Below are 23,120 nucleotides of genomic sequence, written 5' to 3' on the forward strand. Positions count from 1 at the left end.
TGATAGCATAGCAGGTAGGGCATTTGCCTTGCATGCGGCCGATCTGGGTTCGATTCCTCTGCCCCTCTCGGAGAGCCCGGGAAGATACCGAGAGTATTTTGCCCACATGGTAAAGCCTGGCAAGCTCCCCGTGACATATTCGATATGCCAAAAACAGTAACAAGAAGTCTCACAATGGAGATGCTACTGGTGCCCACTTGAGAAAATCGATGGACAATGGGAGGACAGTGACAGTGACAGTAATAAACATTACCATTCACTTTCACTCTTAATCCAAAATTAGGTGACTGATGAATGATCTCTGCCAATTTACCAGTACAATGTTGGGATCAGTCTTCTCTATGGTTACTTGTCCTGAGCGCTCTTGAGCCTTGGTCCCTTATTCTTGACCTCTTTCTCAATTCTGGAAAGTGAATCAGTAGTAGTGGCTTGACCTTTACCTCATTCAAGTTCCACTTTTACAAAGTTTTCCTTATGACTGAATACATTTGACTTAGTTTAGATAAGTTTGCTTGAGTTTGGGATCTGGTGGAAGAAAGATATGCTGAAAGAGAATAATAATAATAATAATTAATATAAAGCTGTTTATTCACTTACTACTAACTTCTAACATTCCTATAGTTGCTAGTACTATATATAGAAGTAACGTATAAAGATGAATAATTTTTTCAAATAGAGCCAGCCATTTAGAAATTCTTTTATAAATTATCCTCTTTGGAATAAGTAAGTAAAGGCCCTCCCATTGATCATCGATTTGCTCGAGCGGGCCCAGTAACGTCTCCATTGTAGACTTCGTTGTTACTGTGTTTGGCATATCGAATACGTCACGGGGAGCTTGCCAGGCTCTGCCGTGCGGGTGAGATACTCTCGGTAGCTTGCCAGACTCTCCCAGAGGGGCGGAGGAATCGAACTCGGGTCGGCCATGTTGGCTGCGTGTAAGGCAAATGCCCTACTGATGTGCTATCGCTGAATAAATTTTTAAAAATGGTAAAAAGAAAGTTATAGAATAAACAGTTCTTTACATTGTAGTCACTGTCACTGTCACTGTCCTCCTGTTGTTCATAGATTTGCTTGAGCGGGCCGAGTAACATTGTGAGACTTGTTACTGTGTTTGGCATATTGAATACGTCACGGATAGCTTTCCAGGCTTTGCTCTGTGGGCAAGATAATCTTGGTGGCTTGCTGGGCTCTCTGTGAGGAGTGGAGGAATCGAACTCGGGTCGGCTGGGTTGGCCACGTGCAAGGCAAACGCCCTACCACTGTGCTATCACTCCAGCACCTTTCTCTTAGCTAACTGAATTTAATTGAACATGACCATAATCGGAGGTGCCCTCATTGTCACTAAAGTAGGTCCAATATACTGAATACTTTGCTGAAGGGTGGCTGTTCATAATTGTTTCTGATTTTTCCATCAATCCAGAAGTTCACAATCATCAGTCCTTCTGATTCACATGACTACTCTAACAACTATTGCCTTGATAGTTCCTTAAAAAAAATAATTATTGTTTAATCCAAAGATCCAGCCTGGTTCAAATAAGAAGAAATTATTTCTCTTTAATGATTGTTATGGCTTTATTTTTAGTGAAACAAGATAAGTTTTTATTGCACAATACTTACTTAGAAATATGCAAGGGCTAGAGTAATAGTACAGAGGATAAAGCTTTGCATGTGGCCAACCTGGTTTAGATTCCTGCATCCCAAATGGTCCCCCAGGTACCACCAAAACTAATTCCTCAGTGCAGAGCCATGATTGGCCCCTGAGCATAACCCCTGAGTGATCCCTGAGCATAACCACCCCTCCCCCCAAAATAAGAAAATTGAAAGGGGGGGAGAAGGTAAAGATTACATGTTCAAAAGGAAACATGAACTTGAAAGATGAAGCAAGCAAGCATACATAGAGATAAACAAGCGAGATAAGTGTTCAATAGAGAACACAGGCTTGAAGAGCTAACCTTTTTTTTTTTTTTGCTTGTTGGGTCACACCTGGCGATGCACAGGGGTTACTCCTGGCTCTGCACTCAGGAGTTTCTCCTGGCGGTGCTCGGGGGACCATATGGGATGCTGGGAATTGAACCCGGGTCGGCTGCGTGCAAGGCAAATGCCCTATCCTCTGTGCTATCTCTCCAGCCCTGAAGAGCTAACCTTTGACTATTTTAAAATAGTATGTCATTCAGATCGGAATCCATAAGGTACATTGAAGACAAAGTCGGCAAAACCCTCCATGACATTGAAGCTAATGGTGTCTTCAAAGATGTCACGCCACTGGCTAAGCAACTGAAAACAGAGATAGACAAACGGGACTATCTTAAATTAAGAAGCTTCTGCACCTCAAAAGAAACAGTGACCAAAATACAAAGACAGTCCACAGAATGGGAAAGGGTATTCGCCAAATACACATCTGACAAGGGGTTGATATCAAGGATATACAAAATACTGATTGAACTCCACGAGAAGAAAACATCCAACCCTATCAGAAAATGGAGCGACGAAATAAACAGAAAGTTCCTCAAAGATGAAATTCGAATGGCTAAAAGACACATGAGAAAATGCTCTACATCACTAATCATCAGGGAGGTGCAGATCAAAACAACAATGAGATATCATTTCACACCGCAGGGACTGGCCCACATCCAAAAGAACAAAAGCAACCCGTGCTGGCGCATACGTGGCGAGAAAGGGACCCTCCTTCACTGCCGGTGGGAATGCCGACTGGTTCAGCCCTGGAAAACAGTATGGATGATACTCAAAAAACTAGAAATTGAGCTCCCATTTGACCCAGCAATTCCACTCCTGGAACTATACCCCAGAGAGGCAAAAATGTATAGTCGAAGCGACATCTGCAGTTGTCTGTTCATTGCAGCACTGTTTACAATAGATAGAATCTGGAAAAAACCTTAGTGCCCAAGAACAGATGACTTGTTAAAGAAGCTTTGTTACATCTACACAATGGAATACTATGTAGCTGTCAGAAAGGATGAAGTCATGAAATTTACATACAAGTGGTACTACATGGAAAGTATCATGCTAAGCGAAATGAGTCAGAAAGAGAGGGATAGACATAGAAAGATTGCATTCATCTGGGGAACAGAAAGTAACAAAATAGGAGACTAACACCCAAGAATAGCCGAGATAAGTACAAGGAGGATTACTCCATGGCTTTGAGGACAGTAGCACACGCTAGGGGAAAAGGCAGCTCAGATAGAGAAGGGAGCATCAAATAAAGGATGTTGGGAGGTTCCTCTCAGGATGGGAAATGCGTGATGAGAGTAGACTATAGTCTGAACAAGATTGCCACTCAATGTCTCTTTTGCAAACCGCAGCACTCAACAGGAGAGAGATAACAAAAGGGAATGCCCTGCCACAGAGGTAGGGTGGGATGGAGGGAAGGGAGGTGGGTGGGATACTGGGACTGGTGGTGGTGGAGAATGGGCACTGGTGGAGGGATGGGTATTCAAACATTGTATAACTGAAACCAAAGCACAAAAGTTTGTAAGTCTGCAACTGTACCTCATTGTGTTTCACTAATAAAAATTTAAGGAAAAAAATAGTATGTCATGTCAAATTTCCACAAACCAAAATAAAAGAAAGACTAAAATTTGAGCTCTTATTGAAAATACATAGGAGGGAAACTGGGAAAACTAATGTTTCTTCTCCTTTTCTAATTTCTTGACTGAAATCTCTTATAAAGATAAGAAAAATAAACAATTTTATTAATTTGTTTACTCCTTTATATAAGAATTCAGAGTAACTCCCAAGAATGCATAAGCTACTAGCTTAAATACCATTTCCAGCTGAAGACAAAAAGAAACATTCAGGGACAAAGACAAGGATAGGCAGACACTGTGATCAGGAAAAATAACACAATAAACAAGGGTAAAATCCTTATGCAGATTTAATTTGCTGCGTACTCAAATGCTCATGGCAGAGCCAGGTAAGCTCCCGGTGGTGTATTCAATATCCCAAACACAGTAACAACAAGTCTCACAATAGAGATGTTACTAGTGCCTGCTCCAGCAAATCAATGAACGAACAATGGGAGTACAGTGCTACAGTGCTAGTCCAGTGTTGATTTTCTAGATATTTATTGATCTTTGTAGTACAGAAAGTGAGACACCCTGGTAATTGGAGAATTCCATTTTATATGTAAATTTCACCTACAAAAATTTCACCTACAAAATTTTGTATATATTGTTTTTTAAAATAATCAGCTGAAGATAATGCATGTGCTCAAAGGGATGAGCACATGCTTTGTGAACCTTGCTTTGCATGCAGAAGACCTCAGTTTTGATCCTTGGTACCTCATGGTCCCCCAAACACTTCCAGAAAGAGAACCTGAGCACCAAGCTGCTCTGGGCAATGTCCGTTGTTATCCAAAAGCAAGGGAAAAAACAACAGAAAAGAAAAAAAGAAAAGAATAAGGTAACCCTTGTTTGTTCTTTGCTGTTGCTTTTATTTTTTTGGACCACACCCTGAGTTGCTCAGGGTTTACTCCTGAGCACCGAGGACTCATTCCTGTCAGGTTTGGGGGACCTTATGGAATGTTGGGAAGCAAAGCCTGGTTGGGCACATGCAAGACAAACTCCCTATCCACTGCACCATTGCACAGATTCCACAAGATAACCCTATGTCGAGAGAATATTTTGAGTTGGCATATTCCATTCTTTAAAAAAAATTCTTAGGGGTTGATATATCACGCAGCCAACATGGCCGACCCGAGTTCGATTCCTCCGCCCCTCTCGGAGAGCCCGGCAAGCTACCGAGAGTTTCTCGCCCGCACGGCAGAGCCTGGCAAGCTCCCCGTGACGTATTCGATATGCCAGACACAGTAACAACAAAGTCTCCAATGGAGACGTTACTGGGCCGCTCGAGCAAATCAATGATCAATGGGAGGGCCTTTACTTATTTACTTACTTTACTTTTATTAATTATCAGCCAAACGTGTCTACTTAGAAAGCATGAAAGAACTGGTTACTAATGCATGCTGTGGGTAGAGATGAGGTTCTGCTGCTTCTAATATTTTTTTATTTTCTAATATTTTTTAAGGGGAGCAAAAAAGATACAGAATAAAATAGTTATATTTCACATGAAGCAAAAAAATTTACTTCAAAAAATTTTTAGAAGGGGCATATGCTGCCCAAGCCCATGTGCTGCTTGCACCCATGTGGCCAAGCAGATGTGGTGTCGGAGCTCATTTGTCACCACATCTCCTTTCTTGAGATGTGTACTTTCATGCTTTCCTGTCTAATGCTCGGATGTGTATACGGGCTCTCTCTGCCCTTGGAGAAGCCCAGGGTCTCTCTTGAGCATAATACTGTCCACTTGCTCCCACTTTCTCTTCCTCTTTCCCTTCAAAACCTCCAAATAAAATCTGTTTTACTTCCAAATTTTTTTTGGAAGTAAAAAAAAAATTGGGGAAGTAACAAAATTATTTTTGGGAAGTAAAATCTGAATATTTTCATGGTGGCGGGATTGTAAGCCAGTAGAGCACTTGCAGGCAGCCACCCTGGGTTCAATCCCCAGCACCCAGAACTGATGCATCCTGAGCACAGAGCCAGGAGTAAGTTCTGAGTACTGCTGAGTGTGGCCTGAAAACAAAACAAAGCAAAACAATAAACAAAAGCCTAAATATTTTGAAATAATGTGTCTCATTCATGTTTGCTTACCAAAAATAAGACATTCAATTAAATTAGTGCTATGTGATAATAGCCTACACTGCTACAGTGTTGGATTCTTCAGGACTCTTCCTCTGTGTGGGAGATTTAGCTTGTTTGTTTGGGTGGCCATATTCAGCAGTGCTCAGAGCTTACTTTTGGCTCTGTCTTCAGGAGCCAGGGGACAATATGTGGTGCCTGGGGTTGAACCCGGGTCAGCTGCATGCAAGGCAAGTGCCCAACGGCACTATACTGGCCCTCTTCACGGAAGATTTGTGCGGAGGTGGTTGAGTGAGATTAATTCTTGCCAACAACCCCTAGAAGGGTGGAGAGAACAGATGGATGAACAGCGGAGTAGGCTGACTGGTGGTAAGTTTGTAATGACTCAGTGATCCTATATGAGATATTGGTGCTGGGAATCCCTTCCAGGGAGTCCCAGATGAGGAAATGTGTCTAGGTCACGATTGTATCCATTGTCCCTTTGAACATTGGTTATCTCTGGGGAAGAGCATTACCTTAGGAGAGTCAATTCCCTATAGCCAGGGAAAGTTTTACCCAAAGGCAATAAAGAATGGAGTGGTACTGGGGTCAGTAGAGATGTTCATTTGTTCTCCCAGTCACTGCCTGTCACAAACGCGTTTTGCAACAACTGCTTCTTTGTAGGTACAGCAACCATATCTTTGGCCCCTCTGAATGTTTTTTAATTTTTTGGGGGGGCCACACCTGGAAATGCTCAGGGGTTACTCCTGGCTTTGAGTTTTACAAATCACGCCGTATGGTCCTCTGGAGATCATACAGGCTGAAACCTGGTCAGCCGTGTGCAAGGCAAATGCTCACCTGCTGTACTATTGCTCCAGTCCCATGATTGTTTCTTTGTAATCATTGTAATAGTCCTTTTCCTAAATGTCCACTCCTTTACATTCTAAACTTGCAGTGTACAAGAAGCTGTGATTAATAGAGGTAAACTCAGGGCAGCGTGTGGCAATTCTCAAGATTCTGTTAACCCACAGCAGGGGATGGATGAAGGTTTAAATTCCATCTTGCTGTGATTTTTATTTTAAAGCATCTCCTTTCTTATCATTATTAAAAGAACATTGTTTTCTTGCAAATTCCATTGGAATAAAACAAAGCAACCATGTAGATATTGTGGTTTGTAATTTATAATGGGACAGTCAAGGACTGTACCAGAAGTTGTGAAAATTACTATTATTGGAAAAAATCGATGCTACAAGGAGTAGCACTGTAGCACTGTCCTCCCGTTGTTCATCAATTGCTTGAGCGGGCCCAGTTACATCTCCATTGTGAAACTTGTTGTTATTGTGTTTGGCATATCAAATACGTCATGGGAAGCCAGGCTTTGCTGTGCGGGGGAGATACTCTGGGTAGCTTGTCGGGCTCTCCAAGAGGGGCAGAGGAATTGAACTCAGATCAGCCAGGTCAGCAGACTGCAAGACAAACGCCCTACAAGGAGTATTCTTATATATTTTTCTTCATATTTTCCATTGACATGGCAATACAAGATAGTTCTTAATTCTTTATGATATTGACTGAAGTGTCCAGTTCAACAAAATATTTTAAATGTAAATATAAATCTTAGAGGTGCAAAACAATTGTTATAAAAATTCTTTAAAAGTATGCCTGCGCATGCCTACAGACACACAGAAGTTAGGTATTTAGCATGAATTTTAATAAATAAAATTTATTTTTCACTTTCAATTTATGACATTTATTTTTATTTCATTTTATTTTCAAACACTTTCTATTTAGTACCTCTTATCAAACCTGCTCATTAGTTTGAGTTCAGTATCATGGTAATGTCATTCTTTATGCTTTTAATTTCTTCCTTAATTACCTTTCTGATCCACTCATTGTTCAGCATTGAGTTGTTTAATTTCCAGGTGATTTGGTTCTCTGCGTCTGTGCATGATTAAGTTCTATCTTCAGTGCATTGTGGTCTGAAAAGATAGTTACATGATGTCTATCTTTCTGATTTTCTTGAGGTGTGTTTTGTGACACAGCACGTGCTCTATTCTATAAAATGTTCCGTGTGCACTGGAAAGAACGTGTATTCATTTTGGGGACGATGCAAAGTCCTGTGTAGACCTTCTCTCTTCTATCTCTTCCTCCAAAGCCAATGTTTCTTTGCTGAGTGTTAATCTTGTTGCTCTATCCAGAGGTGACAAGGCGGTGTTGAAGTCTCCAACAACTATTTGTTGCTAGCAATGTTTTACTTAAAACTGTTGGCAGCTGTTTTAAGTATTTCGCTGGTCCCTCATTAGGTGTGTATTCGTTTAGGACTGTGATTTCTTCCTGCTGTACATATCCATTGTTTATTAAAAATAGCCTTCACTGTCTCTTATAGTCTTTTTCAACCTGCAATCCATGAGGTTAGATACTTGGATGGCCACCACAACTTTTTTGAGGGAATTCTTTGCTCGCAGGATTGTTTTCCATCCTTTGACCATTGAGTCTGTGTTTGCTCTGACTGTTCAGATGTGTTTCTTATAGGTAGCAGAATGTTGGGTTCAGTTTCTGAACCCATTTTTGTCACTTTGTGTCTCTTAATTAGTGCATTTAGACCACTGATATTGAGAGAGATTATTGCCATGGGGATTTGTGCCATCTTTCTGTAGAGTTTTTTTGTGCTTGTAGGATTTTTTTCTTGTCTTACAGTAGCTCATTTAGTTCTTTTAACGTTAGTTTTGAGTCTGAAGTTCCTGAGCTGTTTTTTATTCATGAAATAGTGTATTGTTCCTTCAAGCTTGAGTGAGAGTTTAGCCGAATATAGTATTCTTGGTGAGGCGTTCATTTCATTGAGTTTTTTTCACTACATCTCACCATTGTCTTTGGGCTTAGAAAGGTTCCTCTGATAAGGCTGCTGTAAATCTAAGGGATGCTCCTTTGTATGTGATTTTCTTCTTTGACCTTGCTGCTTGCAGTATTGTGTTTCTATCCGTGGCATCCATCATTCTGACTATGATATGTCTTGGAGTCTTTTTATTTGGGTCTCTTTTAGCTGGCACCCTCCGGGTCCTAGGATCTGGATGCCTGCATTCTCCAGCTTTGGGAACTTTCCAGCAATGACATCTTTAACTGTGGCTTTTTCATTGGGGTTGCCTCCCAGTCCTTCTGGTTCTCTAATTATTCTAATGTTGTTTCTCTTTGATTCACCCCCTAGGTCTCTGATTCACCCCAGAGCTATTTTGAGTTTTTTTCCCCATTATTTATTGTTCCTGTAAGCTTTCTGTAGCTCATCTTCAAGCTCACTGATTTTGTCTTCGGCTGTAGCCATCCTATGTTTGAGGGCACCCACTGACTTTTTATTTCATCTACTGAATCCTTTATTAGTGACACTTCTGTTTGTAGCTTTCTAATTTCTGCTCTCATTTCTTCCTGTATTTTCTTGTCTGTCATTCCACTCTTTCTTTCATGTCCTCCTTTAACTTACTGTATGCCTTTTCCATTTCCTTGAGTTCATTGAACATCTTCAAAATTTCATCTCTAAATCCCTTACCGGAGAGATTGTATTTGTGGGTAATGCCTGCTGAGGCTTCTGGACTCTTCTCTTAATCCTTTCCTCCTGTGGGAATTTGAGCTGCTTCTTTATATTGTCGTGGTTATATGGAGGTGGGACCTTCTAGTTCACTATCATTATTTCCTCTTGCTGCGAGAAAGTATTCTGGATGAGCTCACTTGATGGTGGTCACGTTTTCCCCCTTCTATAAGTCCTTCCTCTCAGGTGCTCCTCTATATGTGAGGCCTCTGGTGAACCTGTGATCTTTTATTAGAATGAGCTTGTGTGGCTTCTTATGTTCACTGGTGTTTTGGTGAAATTGTAATAGACTAGTGGACTTTTGGCCAATTGTATTTGAAATAGCTAGGATGTTCTTCATGGAATTAAGTAATGAAGAGTGGGATGTGACTCCAGGGTGCCAGGAATGGGGAAGATTACTGGCCCCACCCCAAGGTCACACCTCCTACTGTAAAGGCCACACCCCCTGCCACAGAGGCCATGCCCCCTGCCAGGCTGTAGGTGGTATCCTGGTCTGAGAGGCTGACTGCAGCATAAGTGGGGGAATGGCCACCGGCGACTGGTCACTCACCTGGCACATGGGGTGGATGCAGGAAGCACTGGAGGATGGCATGGGTCAGGCAGGCTGGGTGGATCTGGGTGCGAGGAACTGTCTGGAGCATGGGCACGGAAACCTATGCTTTTAAAAAGAAAACCAAGTTCTGCTTAAAACAGATTTTCACTAACTCTATACTTTTACCCCTTACCTTCTTCTGGTCATTCCATAAATTTGGCCTTAGTTTGTATTTTTCTTGTTACCAATACCAGAAACTCTTGTTCCTGTCAACTTCCTAGCACTCTGTCCTGCTCCAAAGGGAAGAGGAGTGTAATTTCCAGGGGTAGTTTCTACAATAAACACTGTGGTGTAATGGTTTTTTTTTTTGTGGTGTGTGTGTGTGTGTTTGTGTGTGTGTGTCTGCTTGCCCTTTTAGGCTGTCCTGATAGCAACTCTGGCTCTGGATGCAGAAATCCTGGATTTCAGGGCTGCATGCGGCTCATCTCTGTTAGCCACAAGGAGGTGGATCTCATCGCAGTGCAGCAGGAGAAGCTGGGCAGTTTCCATGACCTGCAAATAGACATCTGTAGCCTGACTGACAGGTAAGGAGTTACTAGATTATTTACATATACAGGTTTTCAAATTTCGGTAGCAGATTAAGTAACAAATCAAGAGCTGGAAAAGTGGATTTTCTTATCATCACCTGATACCCCTTCCAAAGGGTAAAATAAGCACAAGCTAAACATGAAGAAAAAAAAAAACTTAGTACAGTGAGTAAGAAAACTTCTCTGCATGTGACCAAGATGGGTTCTATCTCAATACCACAGATGGTCTCTCTCTAATCTCGGTATGACACCAAGACAAAACAATTTTATAATTTCACAACAGAATATTGAAAACACAAAAGATATTGAAAACCTTGTACAGAATGGGATACTGGCCAAAACAACAGTCTACTGAAGAGTCCATTGAAGGCCACCCCCACCTCCACAACCCTAATAGATATCTCGCTAGGCCTGTCTCCTTGACAGGCTGATTTTTAAAATTACTTTTATTGAGGTACCAGGATTTGCAATACTGTTAGTGTTTTTCATGCAAATATCTTTTGAACATCACAACCCCATACTGTAACTTCTCTATTCATCTGCCATTGAGCACTTGAGTGGTTTTCAGATTTTTGTTATTTTCTATAGTGCTGTAATGAAAATTGCTGTGCATACATAATTTCAATGAATGGTTTATATTCTTGGAATAGATAACTAGGAGTGAAATTGCTGAATCTCATGTTAATTCTATTTTTAATTTTGGGGGAAAATCTCCATACTGATTTTCATAAAGACTGAAATCATTTTTTCATCTCCACCAAAAGTAAATGAGGGCTCCTTTTTTTCTAAATCTTCTCATTACATGTTTCCAATATTTTTCACATAGTTTAGTCTCACTGTTATGACATGTCTTTTTGGCATTTTAACTTTCGTTTTCCCGATAATCATTGATAATACACATTTGTCAGGTACCTATTTGCCTTCTGTATATCTTGTTTGAAGAAGCGACTGTGTAACACTTCTCGCCATTTTACTGGTAAACTTTTTTGTTGTTGGTTTTTTTTCAGTTTTCAACTTATCTTGGATATTATCTTTTTTCCTAGATGTGCATATTTTTTGTTTATTTGGTTCTTTATTGGCCAGACTGGCGGTGCTTAATGTTAACTCCTGGATTTGCAATCAGGAATAACTACTGCTAGTGCTTGGGGTCCATATTGAATGCTGGGTGTCAAACCTGAGTGTCACGAGTACAAGGCAAGTACCCTACCCACTATATGGTCACGCCAGTCCCAGATATGCATATTTTCTCTACCATTTAGCTTTTATTGTACAGAGCTACTTTAAAATTTTTTACTTATTGAATCACTCTTACAAAGCTGTTTATGATTAGATTTCAGTCATACAGTATTCCTACACCCATTTCTCCACCAGTATACATTTCCCAGCACCAGTGTCCCCAGGCTCCCTTCTATCACCCCCCACCTCCTGCCTGCCTCTATGGGAGGGACTTTTCACTCTCTGGCTTTTTCTTCTCTCTCTCCTTCTATCCCTCTCTCCTCATGGGCATTGTGATTTGCAGTATTGGTACTGAAAGTTATCAAGAATATCCCTTCACCTAGTTTTATCATTCAGATTTTGTCCAGCGTGATCATTTCCTGCTATTTCTGTCATACTAGTCTCTTCTCTACCTTACCTGCCCTCAGCCCCCCACACACTTGTGGTTAGTTCCAACCATTGACCAGTCCTCCTAGCCCCTGTTTTCCCTGGACATGGATATTAGTCTTCTACTATATATTATTTTTATATACCACAAATGAATGCAGTCATTCTCCATCTGTTCCTCACCTTGTGACTCAGAGCTACTTTGATCTAATCCCATTCATTGCTTTTACTTTTGTATTAAGTCATTATTTGAGGGATAGAAGGAGAGAGAGAAGAAAAAGCCAGAGAGTGAAAAGTCCCTCCCATAGAGGCAGGCAGGAGGTGGGGGGTGATAGAAGGGAGCCTGGGGACACTGGTGCTGGGAAATGTATACTGGTGGAGAAATGGGTGTAGGAATACTGTATGACTGAAATCTAATCATAAACAGCTTTGTAAGAGTGATTCAATAAGTAAAAAATTTTAAAGTAGCTCTGTACAATAAAAGCTAAATGGTAGAGAAAATATGCATATCTGGGACTGGCGTGACCATATAGTGGGTAGGGTACTTGCCTTGTACTCGTGACACTCAGGTTTGACACCCAGCATTCATTTGACACCCTATGCCTGACTGTCTCCACCAGGGCCCAACAGCTGAAGACCACCGAGGCCCAACCAAGGCCTTGCTGGGAGCACTCTCCACACACTTGGATGAGCCTCAAGCATAAAAGAACTGACAGAGGAACCCAGGTGTGTGGGACCCGGGGCTGAGATCTCCAAGCCTGTACAGTTTGGGACTGGACCTGCCAGTAACTAGACAGTTACACCCACCAACTGCTGTGTAACTCCAACAACGGCCAGGATCCAGAGATCATCACACTCAGCTCCTGGAAGCGCGCGGCCGCGAATGCGGCCGCGCGACATCTTATCATCTCATTCCTAATTCGGTCAAACTGGCAGGCTACCAAATGTAACATGCCCACACGGCAGAGTCTGGCAAACTCACCGTGGTATACCCAATATGCCAAATACCAGTAACAATGATGGGTCTCATTCTCCTAACCCTGAAAAAGCCTTGAATATGGCACTTTAAAAAAAAAAATCTCAGGGCTAGGACGAAGAAGACGTTACTGGCACCTGCTCTAGGCAATCGACGAACAACAGGGTGGTCGTGATCGTGATCGTGATTAAGTCATTAAACTCCCCACTGAAGTCATTATTATGCACTTTTCTGCCTGTGCTTTCTTTGATGTATTTTTAAAATGTGGGTCGAGCGTTTAGTTATATGATGCATTTTGAGTTAACTTTTGTGATTCTTTTGCCTGTGGCTAACCCAGTTTTCCAGAAATAATTTATTGAGACAGTTTTGTTCCTTCTTTGCTATAAGTTAACTTTCCATTGGTCTGAGAATCCACCTTTGTTCCAGTACTAAACTGATTTGATACTCTTGCTTTTTATATGCACAGTTAGGGAATGCAGTGCCCTTCATCTTATTTCTCCACATAATTTCTTTGGCTCATTGGAGTTTCTGTGGCTTCACACAAATTGATCAGTGTCTATTCTATGTTAAATGTATTTATTGCTTTGGGTAAAATGGTCATTTTAACAATGACAGTTCTTTCAAACCATGAACATGTAGTCTTTTTCCATTTCCTTGTAGCTTCCCTTTTTTATGGTAACTTGTAGTTTACTATGTATATCTTTAACCTTATTTGTTAACTTACTATTAAATACTTATTTTTGATGGTATAGTAAATGAGATATAGATTTTGGTTTCTCTTTTAGTTTCTTATTTTACTCTATAAATGCAACATTTAGAATTATACAGATTTTTTCCCTGAAACTTTTTTTTTTCTACTAGTATTATGGTGACTGTCAGGAATTTCTTAACATATTGTCATGTTATTTATAAAATGTGATACTTAACTACTTTTTGAACTTTACTTTTTAAAGTTAAATCTCCTTTACTTTTTTTTTCTTAGCTAACTGTTTTGACTGAAACTTTTGACTACTGTATTTCATAATAGTGGGAAGAATGCACACAGTTGATTTGTTGTTTCTTAGGAAAAGCATTTTGTTTTTAAATAAGTGTGATATTTACTGAGTTTGCTATATATGGCATTTGCCATATTGAGGAACACCTTCCACTTCATTATGCTTTGATCATAAATTACATCTATTTATGTCATCATGTGATTTTTTAAAAAATTTTCTTTTTGATATGGTTTAATATCCCAAAAATAAATACCACTTGTTTATGGTATATGATAATATTAATGTATTGTTGAATTCAGCTCATTGACATTTTATTGAAAATCTTTGCATCTAGGTTTTTATACGCATATTGATGTTCAGTTTCTCTCTCTCTCTCTCTTCTTTTCTATTTTTTTTCTTTTTAGTTTTTACTGCTTTTGGTTTTTGTCTTTTGGTGTTTTCCTCACATAAAGTAGTTGGAAGAATTCCTGTTCAGATTTCCTAAAGATCTTAAGAAAGATAGAAAACATATCTTCGGGGCTTTGATTTTGTTTGCTTGTTTTGCTTCTCGCAGTGCTAGATGACCTTGTAGTGCTGGGAATCAAATTTGGGTCTCAAAGTCATCTCCTTGGCCCCCCACATGATCTTGTATTTTAAAGATGGGGTTTTATTTAAAGTAGAATTTACCCTTAAATCCATTTGCACACAAACTTGTTTTGGAGAGACTTATGATTTATTTTTCAATAGTATTATTGTATTAGCCTGTTAAGGCTTTCTGTTTGTTTGTTTGTTTACTTGTTTTTAATTCAGTCTTGGGACATCATGTGAGTTTAAAAATTCATTCTTTCTGATGACTTTAAGTTTAACATTTTTCTCCTAATTCCTTAACATGGTAAGGTAGATTATTTACTTGAACTTAATTTTCTTTTTGTTTTCTTTGTAAATGTAAAACTTCATTGTTAAAATTTTTCCTTTTAGTATTATTTTTGCTCTGTCTCATATGTTATGATGGCTTGTGTATTTATTCTTATTTGTTTTCAGAAATTCAGTTCTAATAGAATTTCTTCACTGAGCTAATATTAGGCATGTTATTTTGGTTATAGAAACTGATATCATCTGTAAATTATAGAACCACATATAGAATCCTGAATCTTGGTCTTGAGAGAGGGTCAGAGATGTTAACTCTGAGATAGGGTAAGGCACCCACTGGGGCTATAATAGCTAGAAGGATCAGAAGTCCCAGTTCTCTCGGAGAGGCCAAATTGTCATTTTTTCTGAATCTCAGAGAATACAGCATGTGATGTACAGTATTTCTCTCACATTGGGACTCCACATTTCCCTCTTGTGTGCAAAGATCCTTTAGCACCCACCAAAGTGTATCTACCTTTATTTCACTGCTACACTGTATACATATGTATATATGTGTATATGATACATAAAAAAGGAAAATAAGCTTTCCATGTCATTCATAAAATGGAATGCAAAAATATGCTGAAATCTCTGGAGATATATAAAATATGAAGTTATATCCTTTAAGCAAAAATTGAGATGCATCACAAATCTTTATGTATGAAAGAGCTACTCACTTCTTTTATGTCTGACATAGCTACTAAAGGTGATTTTTGTTTGTTTGTTCATTTGTTTTGATTTTGAAGCCACATCTAATTGTAATTGTCCTTCCTTCCTTCCTTCCTCCCTCCCTCCCTCCCTCCCTCCCTCCCTCCCTCCCTCCCTCCCTCCCTCTCTTCCTTCCTTCCTTCCTTCCTTCCTTCCTTCCTTCCTTCCTTCCTTCCTTCCTTCCCTTCCTCCCTCCCTCCCTCCCTCCCTCCCTCCCTCCCTCCTTCCCTCCCTCTCTCTCTTTCTTTCTTTCTTTCTTTCTTTCTTTCTTTCTTTCTTTCTTTCTGTCACACCCAGTGGTGCTCAGAGCTTGCTCCTTGGCTCTGTGTTTAGGGATCACTCCTGACAGCGTTGCAGGGTCCCTGACAGGCCAGAGACTGAACTTAGGTCTGCTGTGTACAAGGCAAATATCTTATTCACTGCACTATCTCTCTGCCCCCCATCTCATTTATTTAAAAATATTATCCCCAAATGTTTTTAGATAAATCATGGTATTCTTTGTTTTTTAATCTGTCAAACAGACAAAACTGTCCTCCCATTGTTCATCGATTTGCTCGAGCAGGTCCAGTGACGTCTCCATTTTGAGACTTGTTGTTACTGTGTTTGGCATATTTAATATGTCATGGGTAGCTTGCCAGGCTTCGGTGTGCGGGTGAGATACTCTCGGTAGCTTGCTGGGCTCTCTGAGAGGGGAGGAGGAATCGAACCCAGCTCGGCTGGGCTGGCTGCGCACAAGGCAAATGCCTTACTGCTGTGCTATCACTCCACCCCATTTTTATTAGTTATTTTAATTCTATTACAAGAACAGAATCTCTTCATTAGTGCTTTTGCAGTGTTCCAATGTTTCAAAAAGACACAACAATTTACTTCATTTAAATAAATAGTAAAGAAGATGCATTTTGCTTCAGTTGTGTCATCCCTGCTGCCTGGTCCAGAGTGAGAATTTCTTGGAATATCACTACTAGTCTTTGTTTAAAATGGTCTGTAGGCCATTGGCCTGCTGCTAGCCTTTGTAAAATGCTTTTCAGTGAAGCAAGATTTTGCCCATCCATGACACTAAGGCTCTATTACCTTAAAAACTAAATATAGTTTTCTCTTTACACGAAAAATAAAAGCTGCCACTATAGAATAATAATAAGTTGGGGGTTGTAAGCATCTGGGGGCAGTTCTCTGTATTTGAACCACATATTACTTTTAAGGCACACCTAAACTTTGATGAAAATGTGGGTGGGAATCAAGTGGGAGAAGCCAGCAGTCCAGAGCAAGGCAGAGCCTTGTATCGAAGCCCAAAGTGTGGCAATTAAGTTTGATCCATTTAAAGATTTCTACACTAGCAACGCTGATTTACAGGAATAGACGAGGGCACATGGGAGATGGTACTAACTAGTATGACAGAGGTATACCACAGAGGCCTGGGAGCCATTTGAGGCTCTACATGTTGACCTAACGTTCTTAAAATATCTCTGAAGGACTCAATGCCAGGTCCCCCTTTATACTATTTAGCAAAACTCTGACATCTGGTGAAGATGATGATAGTGAAGACAGCAGAGAAGAACACAAGAGGCAACTTATTTAAGGGTGAAATATTTTGGTCTGAATCATGAAGATTGGGAGTTTGAAATAGGGAATAGAGATTCTGTAAACAAATTATAGAGCGATTTATGAGTATTAGGTGAGCAGAATCACAAGTTAATTGCTTCATGACTGTGAATGATGGATCATTAATGAGTCGAGCCAAAAGAGTAATTCTTCAGTTTTGGTTGGATCATGGTGTGTATCTCTCAATGAAGCAGTATGGGGGAAGAGCACAGTTTTGAGGACTAGAGTCAGAATTTTCTATTATTCATTTTTTTATAATCAGTAATATTATAGAAGCACAGCGGGTAGGGCGTTCGCATTACACACGGCCAACATGGCCGACCCGAGTTCGATTTCTCCGCCCCTCTCGGAAAGCCCGGCAAGCTACCGAGAGTATTCGATATGCCAGACACAGTAACAACAAAGTCTCCAATGGAGACGTTACTGGGCCCGCTTGAGCAAATCGACGATCAACGGGAGGGCCTTTACCTTTACCTTTACCTAATATTATAGAAAGAAAAATCTCAAAGTTGAAAAGAACTTTAACAGGGCATATTCTTTTTTAATGTAGGAGTACTGCTATTCATTCAGCCACTGATTAGCTGATAAAATTTGGGCATGAACTCCAAATTACTTTTTTTTCATAATTTTATTTATTTATTTTTTCTTCTTATATTTATTTATTGAATCACTGTGGGAAAAGTTACTAAGCTTTCAGGTTTAAGTCTCAGTCATACAATGATCAAACACCTTTCCCTTCACCAGTACTTATTTTTCACCACCAAGAACCCCAATATACCCCCCTCCCAGCCCTTCCAATGCCTATGAGGCAGATGATTTCTATTTAACTCTTCTCTGCATTGATTACATTCATTATTTCAACAAAAAATGCACCATTACTGTTTAGAATTTCTCCCCAAACAATAAGACTTGCTGACATTGTGAAATACTTTGTTTTCTATAGCTGGTTATGAGAATCATATAATATCACATGGCTGTGATTTTGGATTTCTGCAAAGAGCCAGATAATTACGAGATTGTTTTCTGTACATCTGGTTTATGGCTGTGCCGGAGAGCCACTCGTTGGGGGCAACTCGTGACCTCGGTAGGGCGTGAAGGACGAGCCATTATCACCACCCTTCCCATGAGATTGCAGTTGCCTGTCACCGCTGGCTCACACCTGGCTTTCCTATAAGCTCTGAGGCGGCAGCCAACTTGCTGCCGGGGAGGGGTCGGGGAGGGATGGGAGGTGGAAGGGAGCAACACCCTTTCCCTCCCGGGGAGGCATGGTGCCATAGTTTAACCCATGGTTCATTAATTTTTCTGCCGCAAGTGGCCAGACTCTGGACTAAGTTCTTTTGCCTCTGGAGCCATGGCCGTGCTGGAAAGCCACTCGTGGGGGGCAACTCATGACCTCGGTAGGGCGTGAAGAATGAGCCGGTACCATCCCCCTTCCCATGAGACTACAGTTGCCCCGTCACCACCAGCTCATACCTGGCTTTCCTATAAGCTCTGAGGTGGCAGCCACCTTTTATATGGTCCAGATGCATTTCTGCCAAAAGCTGCTGGGTTTTGAGATTTGTTTCTGAGTCTCTGGGATCATAGCCATTAATCAACTTGATCAGGAGCCAGCTTGATCAGGAGCCAGAGAGGCCGTTCGTAGGCGGCAACTCGGGGTCTCGTTGGGATGGGGGGAAAGGGCCGGTTTCACCCCCGTCTGGTGAGGCCCCATGTATCTCGTCACTGCAGGCCCAAACCTGACTGTCCAGTGGCCTCTGGAGGATGGTGGGCCGCCAGGGAGAACAGCCAAGGCTGCCAGGAGGAACAGCCAAGGCACAAAACCTATTCCCACCTGAAGTGGCCCAGCACCAGTAACCTACTGCAGGAATAGGACACATTTCTGCCAAAAGCCTTTGGGTTCCGAGATTTGTTTCTGAGTCTCTAGGATCATGGCCGTTAATCAGTTCGATCAGGAACCAGAGAGGCCATGCCTCCAATTATATAGCTGGGCCAGGGGTGGTTTGTGGGTATGTCTCCCACATACCTAACTTTTGGCCGTTTACTTTCTTGGTAAACTTTGCCCCAAGCTTTTGGGGTCTGCCCAAAGGCACAGCAGCAATTTTGGGGTATCTGAAAGTCTGACGGTGCCATCAGGCTGCTGATGCACTCGCCTCACAGGTACAGACCGACCTGCTGGGGGCATCATACCCCCAACAGGGCATATTCTCTTTTTTTTTCTCAGTGGGGTCATTTTATTCTCAGGTGTAAAAGCCTATGATTTCTTATTTTTTTTAAATTTTATTTTATTAGTGAAGCACCATGAGGTACAGTTGTAGATTTACAAATCTTTGTGCTTGGGTTTCGGTCATACAATGATCAAATACCCATCCCTCCACCAGTGCCCATTTTCCACCACCATGGATAATATCCCCCCCACCCCCCCTCCCACCCTGCCTCTGATTGAATTTGGATAGGTCTTATGCAAGACAATACCTTATCCACTGTACTCTCTGGCCCCCTTGATGCAGAATTTTTTCTTTCTTAATTATATTCTCACTGGCCAACAGCATGTCTTTCTTCAGGAAGTATCTGTTTATCTCTTCTCCCTATTTTTGGATGAAGTTTATTGGAGTATTTTTCTTGTTAAGTTGTTTAAGTGCTTCACAGTTAGCCTCTTCAGACCACAAAATAAAGTCCCTAGGAATCAGCTTAACACAAGAAATGACATATGAGACTTATATAAAGAAACTATGAATCACTACTAAAAGTAATTAAAGAAGACACAAAAAATCGAAATATATTCCCTGATCATGGAAGAATTGATTTTGTCAAAATGAGAACCGTACCCAAAGCAATGGAGTCCTTATGAAAATACCCATGACATATTAAAGAGACAAATGAAAAATTTTAAAGAGACAAATGAAAAATGGTGCTGTTGAAATTTTTATGGCATAACTCTTCATCCTTCAATAAAAGAGATGGAAACATTTCTCACTCCAGTTTTAAATCATACTATGAAGTTATATTGATAAAGACAGTGTGGCACTGGGAAAATGGCAGATGCAGATAAATAAAATGCAATTGAGAGCCCAAAGATAAGTCATCAGGTATATATATATATATATATATATATATATATATATATATATCTTTGACAGAAGAGTTAATAACATGAAGTGGTACATTTATTTATTTATTTTTTTTGTCAAGGGTTGGTTTGATATTTCCATTGTTTGTTTTTTTTTTCTTTTTTTATTAGTGAAAAACCATGAGGTACAGTTATAGGCTTACAAATTTTGTGCTTGGGTTTCAGTTATACAATGATCAAGTGCCCATCCCTCCACCAGTGCCCGTCATCCATCCCCATGGGTCCCAGCATCCCCCTCCCCACCCTAATCCCCCCCCCCCCAGTCCCATCCTGCCTCTGTGGCAGGGTATTCCCCCTTGTTCTCTCTCTCTTCTTTTGGGTACTGTGTTTTGCAAGAGAGGCTTTGAGTGGCAATCATGTTTGGTCTATTGACTACTTTTAGCATGCTTCTCCCACCCTGGGAGGACCCTCACAACACCCTTCATTTGGTACTCTCTTCTCTATCTGAGCTTCCTTTTCATCTAGAGCCTGTGGCTGGCCTTCCATTCATGGAGCAAAATTCCTGGTACTAATCTCAGCCATTCCTGGGTGTTACTCTCCCTTTTTGTTGCTTTATGTTCCCCAGATGAATGCAATCTTTCTGTGTCTAACCCTCCTTCACTGCTGGTGAGAATGCCGGCTGGTCCAACCCTTTTGGAAAACAGTATGGACGACTCTCAAAAAATTAGAATTTGATCTGCCATTTGACCCAGCTATAGCACTCCTGGGAATATATCCCAGAGAGGCAAAAAGGTATAGTCGAAGTGACATCTGCAATTGTTTGTTCATTGCAGCACTCTTTACAATAGCCAGAATCTGGAAAAAACCTGAGTGCCCAAGAACAGATGACTGGATAAAGAAACTTTGGTACATTTACACAATGGAATACTATGTAGCTGTTAGAAAAGATGAAGTTATGAAGTTTACATACAAGTGGTACTACATGGAAAGTATCATGTTAAGCGAAATGAGTCAGAAAGAGCGGGATAGACACAGAAAGATTGCATTCATCTGGGGAACATAAAGAAGTGGTACATTTAACCACCTTTCAATAAGTATTGAGGAAAAAAACTAAACAGCCAGATGAGAAAAATGAATCTTATGTCACACTATGCATAAAAGTCAATTAAAAATAGCATATGTCCCACTATGCATAAAAGTCAATTAAAAATAGCTCAAATACCTAAATATTGAGACTCAAATTCATAAATTATACATAGAACGAACCCTTCATGACATTGAATCTAGAGGCTTCTTCAATGACTTATTGACATTGGACAAGAAAATGGTAGCAAACTAAACAAGTTGAATTTTATCAAAATAAGAAATTTCTGTACCACAAAATAAATCATTGCCAGAATAAAAAGGCACTCCACAGACTGGGAGAAAATATTTGCCTACTACTCTTCTTAAAAAGGTCAGTAACATTTTTTTTCCATTTTTTTTTATTGAATCACTGTCAGCACAGTTATAAAACTTTCTTGTTTGAGTTTCACTCATACAGTAATAGAACACCCATCCCTCCACCAGTGTACATTTTCCACCACCAATCTCCCCAATATACCCCCTCCAATGCTCCACCCATCCCCCTGCCTCTATGGCAGACAATTTCCCTCTTACTCTCTCTTTACTTATGGGCATTATGGTTTGCAATACAGATACTGAAAGGCCATCACGTTTGGTCCTTTATCTACTTTTAGCCCGCATCTCCCATCCCAAGTGACCCTGCCAATGATCATTGATTCAGTGATCCCTTCTCTAGTCCAGCTGCCTTCTCCCTCAGCACATGAGGCAGGCTTCCAACTATGGAGCAATATTCCTGGACATTGTCTCTACTCTTCTTGGGTGTCAGTCTCATGTTGTGTTATTTTATATTCCACATATGAGTGCAATCATTCTATGTCTGTCCCTCTCTTTCTTACTCACTTCACTTAGCATAGTACTCTCCGTGACCATTCACTGACAAGCAAGTTTCATGAAAGGTCAATATCTTTTGTCTTCTTAATAATTATAAAATGTTTTCAGTGTTGCGATCAGCATAGACTTTCGTAATGTGTGTATAGTTTGTATTTTTGTATGCTTGGGAAGAAAGTGATCTTCTTGTCATTGTATTTGCTCATTTTGTTTATTAAATGATTGAATTATAGTTTTCTGTTGGACAATTTATGTTTGAATATTACTATGTGATACATTTCAGTATCAGCAATTTCATGGTCACTGTTTCTTTTTGTTTGTTTGGGGGTCACACCCGATAAAGTTTAGGTTTACTTCTTGTTCTGCTATCAGGGGTCACTCCTGGCAGTTCTTGAGGACCACAGAGATTTCCAGGCATAGACTGGATCAAGTGCATGCAAGGCAAACAACTTTTTTCTGCTCTACCATCTCCCCAGACCCAACCTATTGAAAATAAAATTGAAATTAGGAGGGTATAAAAGCAAATCATGATTTTATGAACCACGTCAAGTTTGTGTGCAAGGTGGTGTTTTTCAGTACAAATTTATTTTCACTAAAAATCATAAATCACATGAAGATAATTAATGGTTTGGGAACACACATTGTAAATTAGGAAATTGAACATGCGCTTTATCTTTATGCTTTTAGGAAAAGTAGCTATCACTATATTTGCTAAAAAATACTGCATCCTGTAAAATCATACCAAATATAGCTATCCATTCATCAGCTGATAAATGTTGTTATGAAATTTAGGTTATGAATGTTTAGAGTTTTGAGTTATGGCTACAGCTGATACAAATGCTTTTGCACAAGTTGTTATCTGCAACTAAATCTTCAATTTTCTAGGATATATACTCTAGCATATACACTTGCAGGGCTGGAGCAATAGCACAGTGGTAGGGCGTTTGCCTTGCACGCACCCAGCCGGGTCAAGCCGGGTTCTATTCCTCCGCCCCTCTTGGAGAACCCA

At 40.4% G+C, this 23,120-nt stretch overlaps 1 pseudogene; it reads left to right on the top strand.

The window, feature by feature from the left end:
- The window catches only part of LOC130034947 (contactin-associated protein-like 3), a 159,129-nt pseudogene that overhangs the window by 55,753 nt on the left and 80,256 nt on the right, over positions 1-23,120 (top strand).

The sequence above is a fragment of the Sorex fumeus genome, unplaced genomic scaffold (assembly GCF_029834395.1).
Source record: "Sorex fumeus unplaced genomic scaffold, SorFum_2.1 ptg000063l, whole genome shotgun sequence".
Lineage (NCBI taxonomy): Eukaryota > Metazoa > Chordata > Mammalia > Eulipotyphla > Soricidae > Sorex > Sorex fumeus.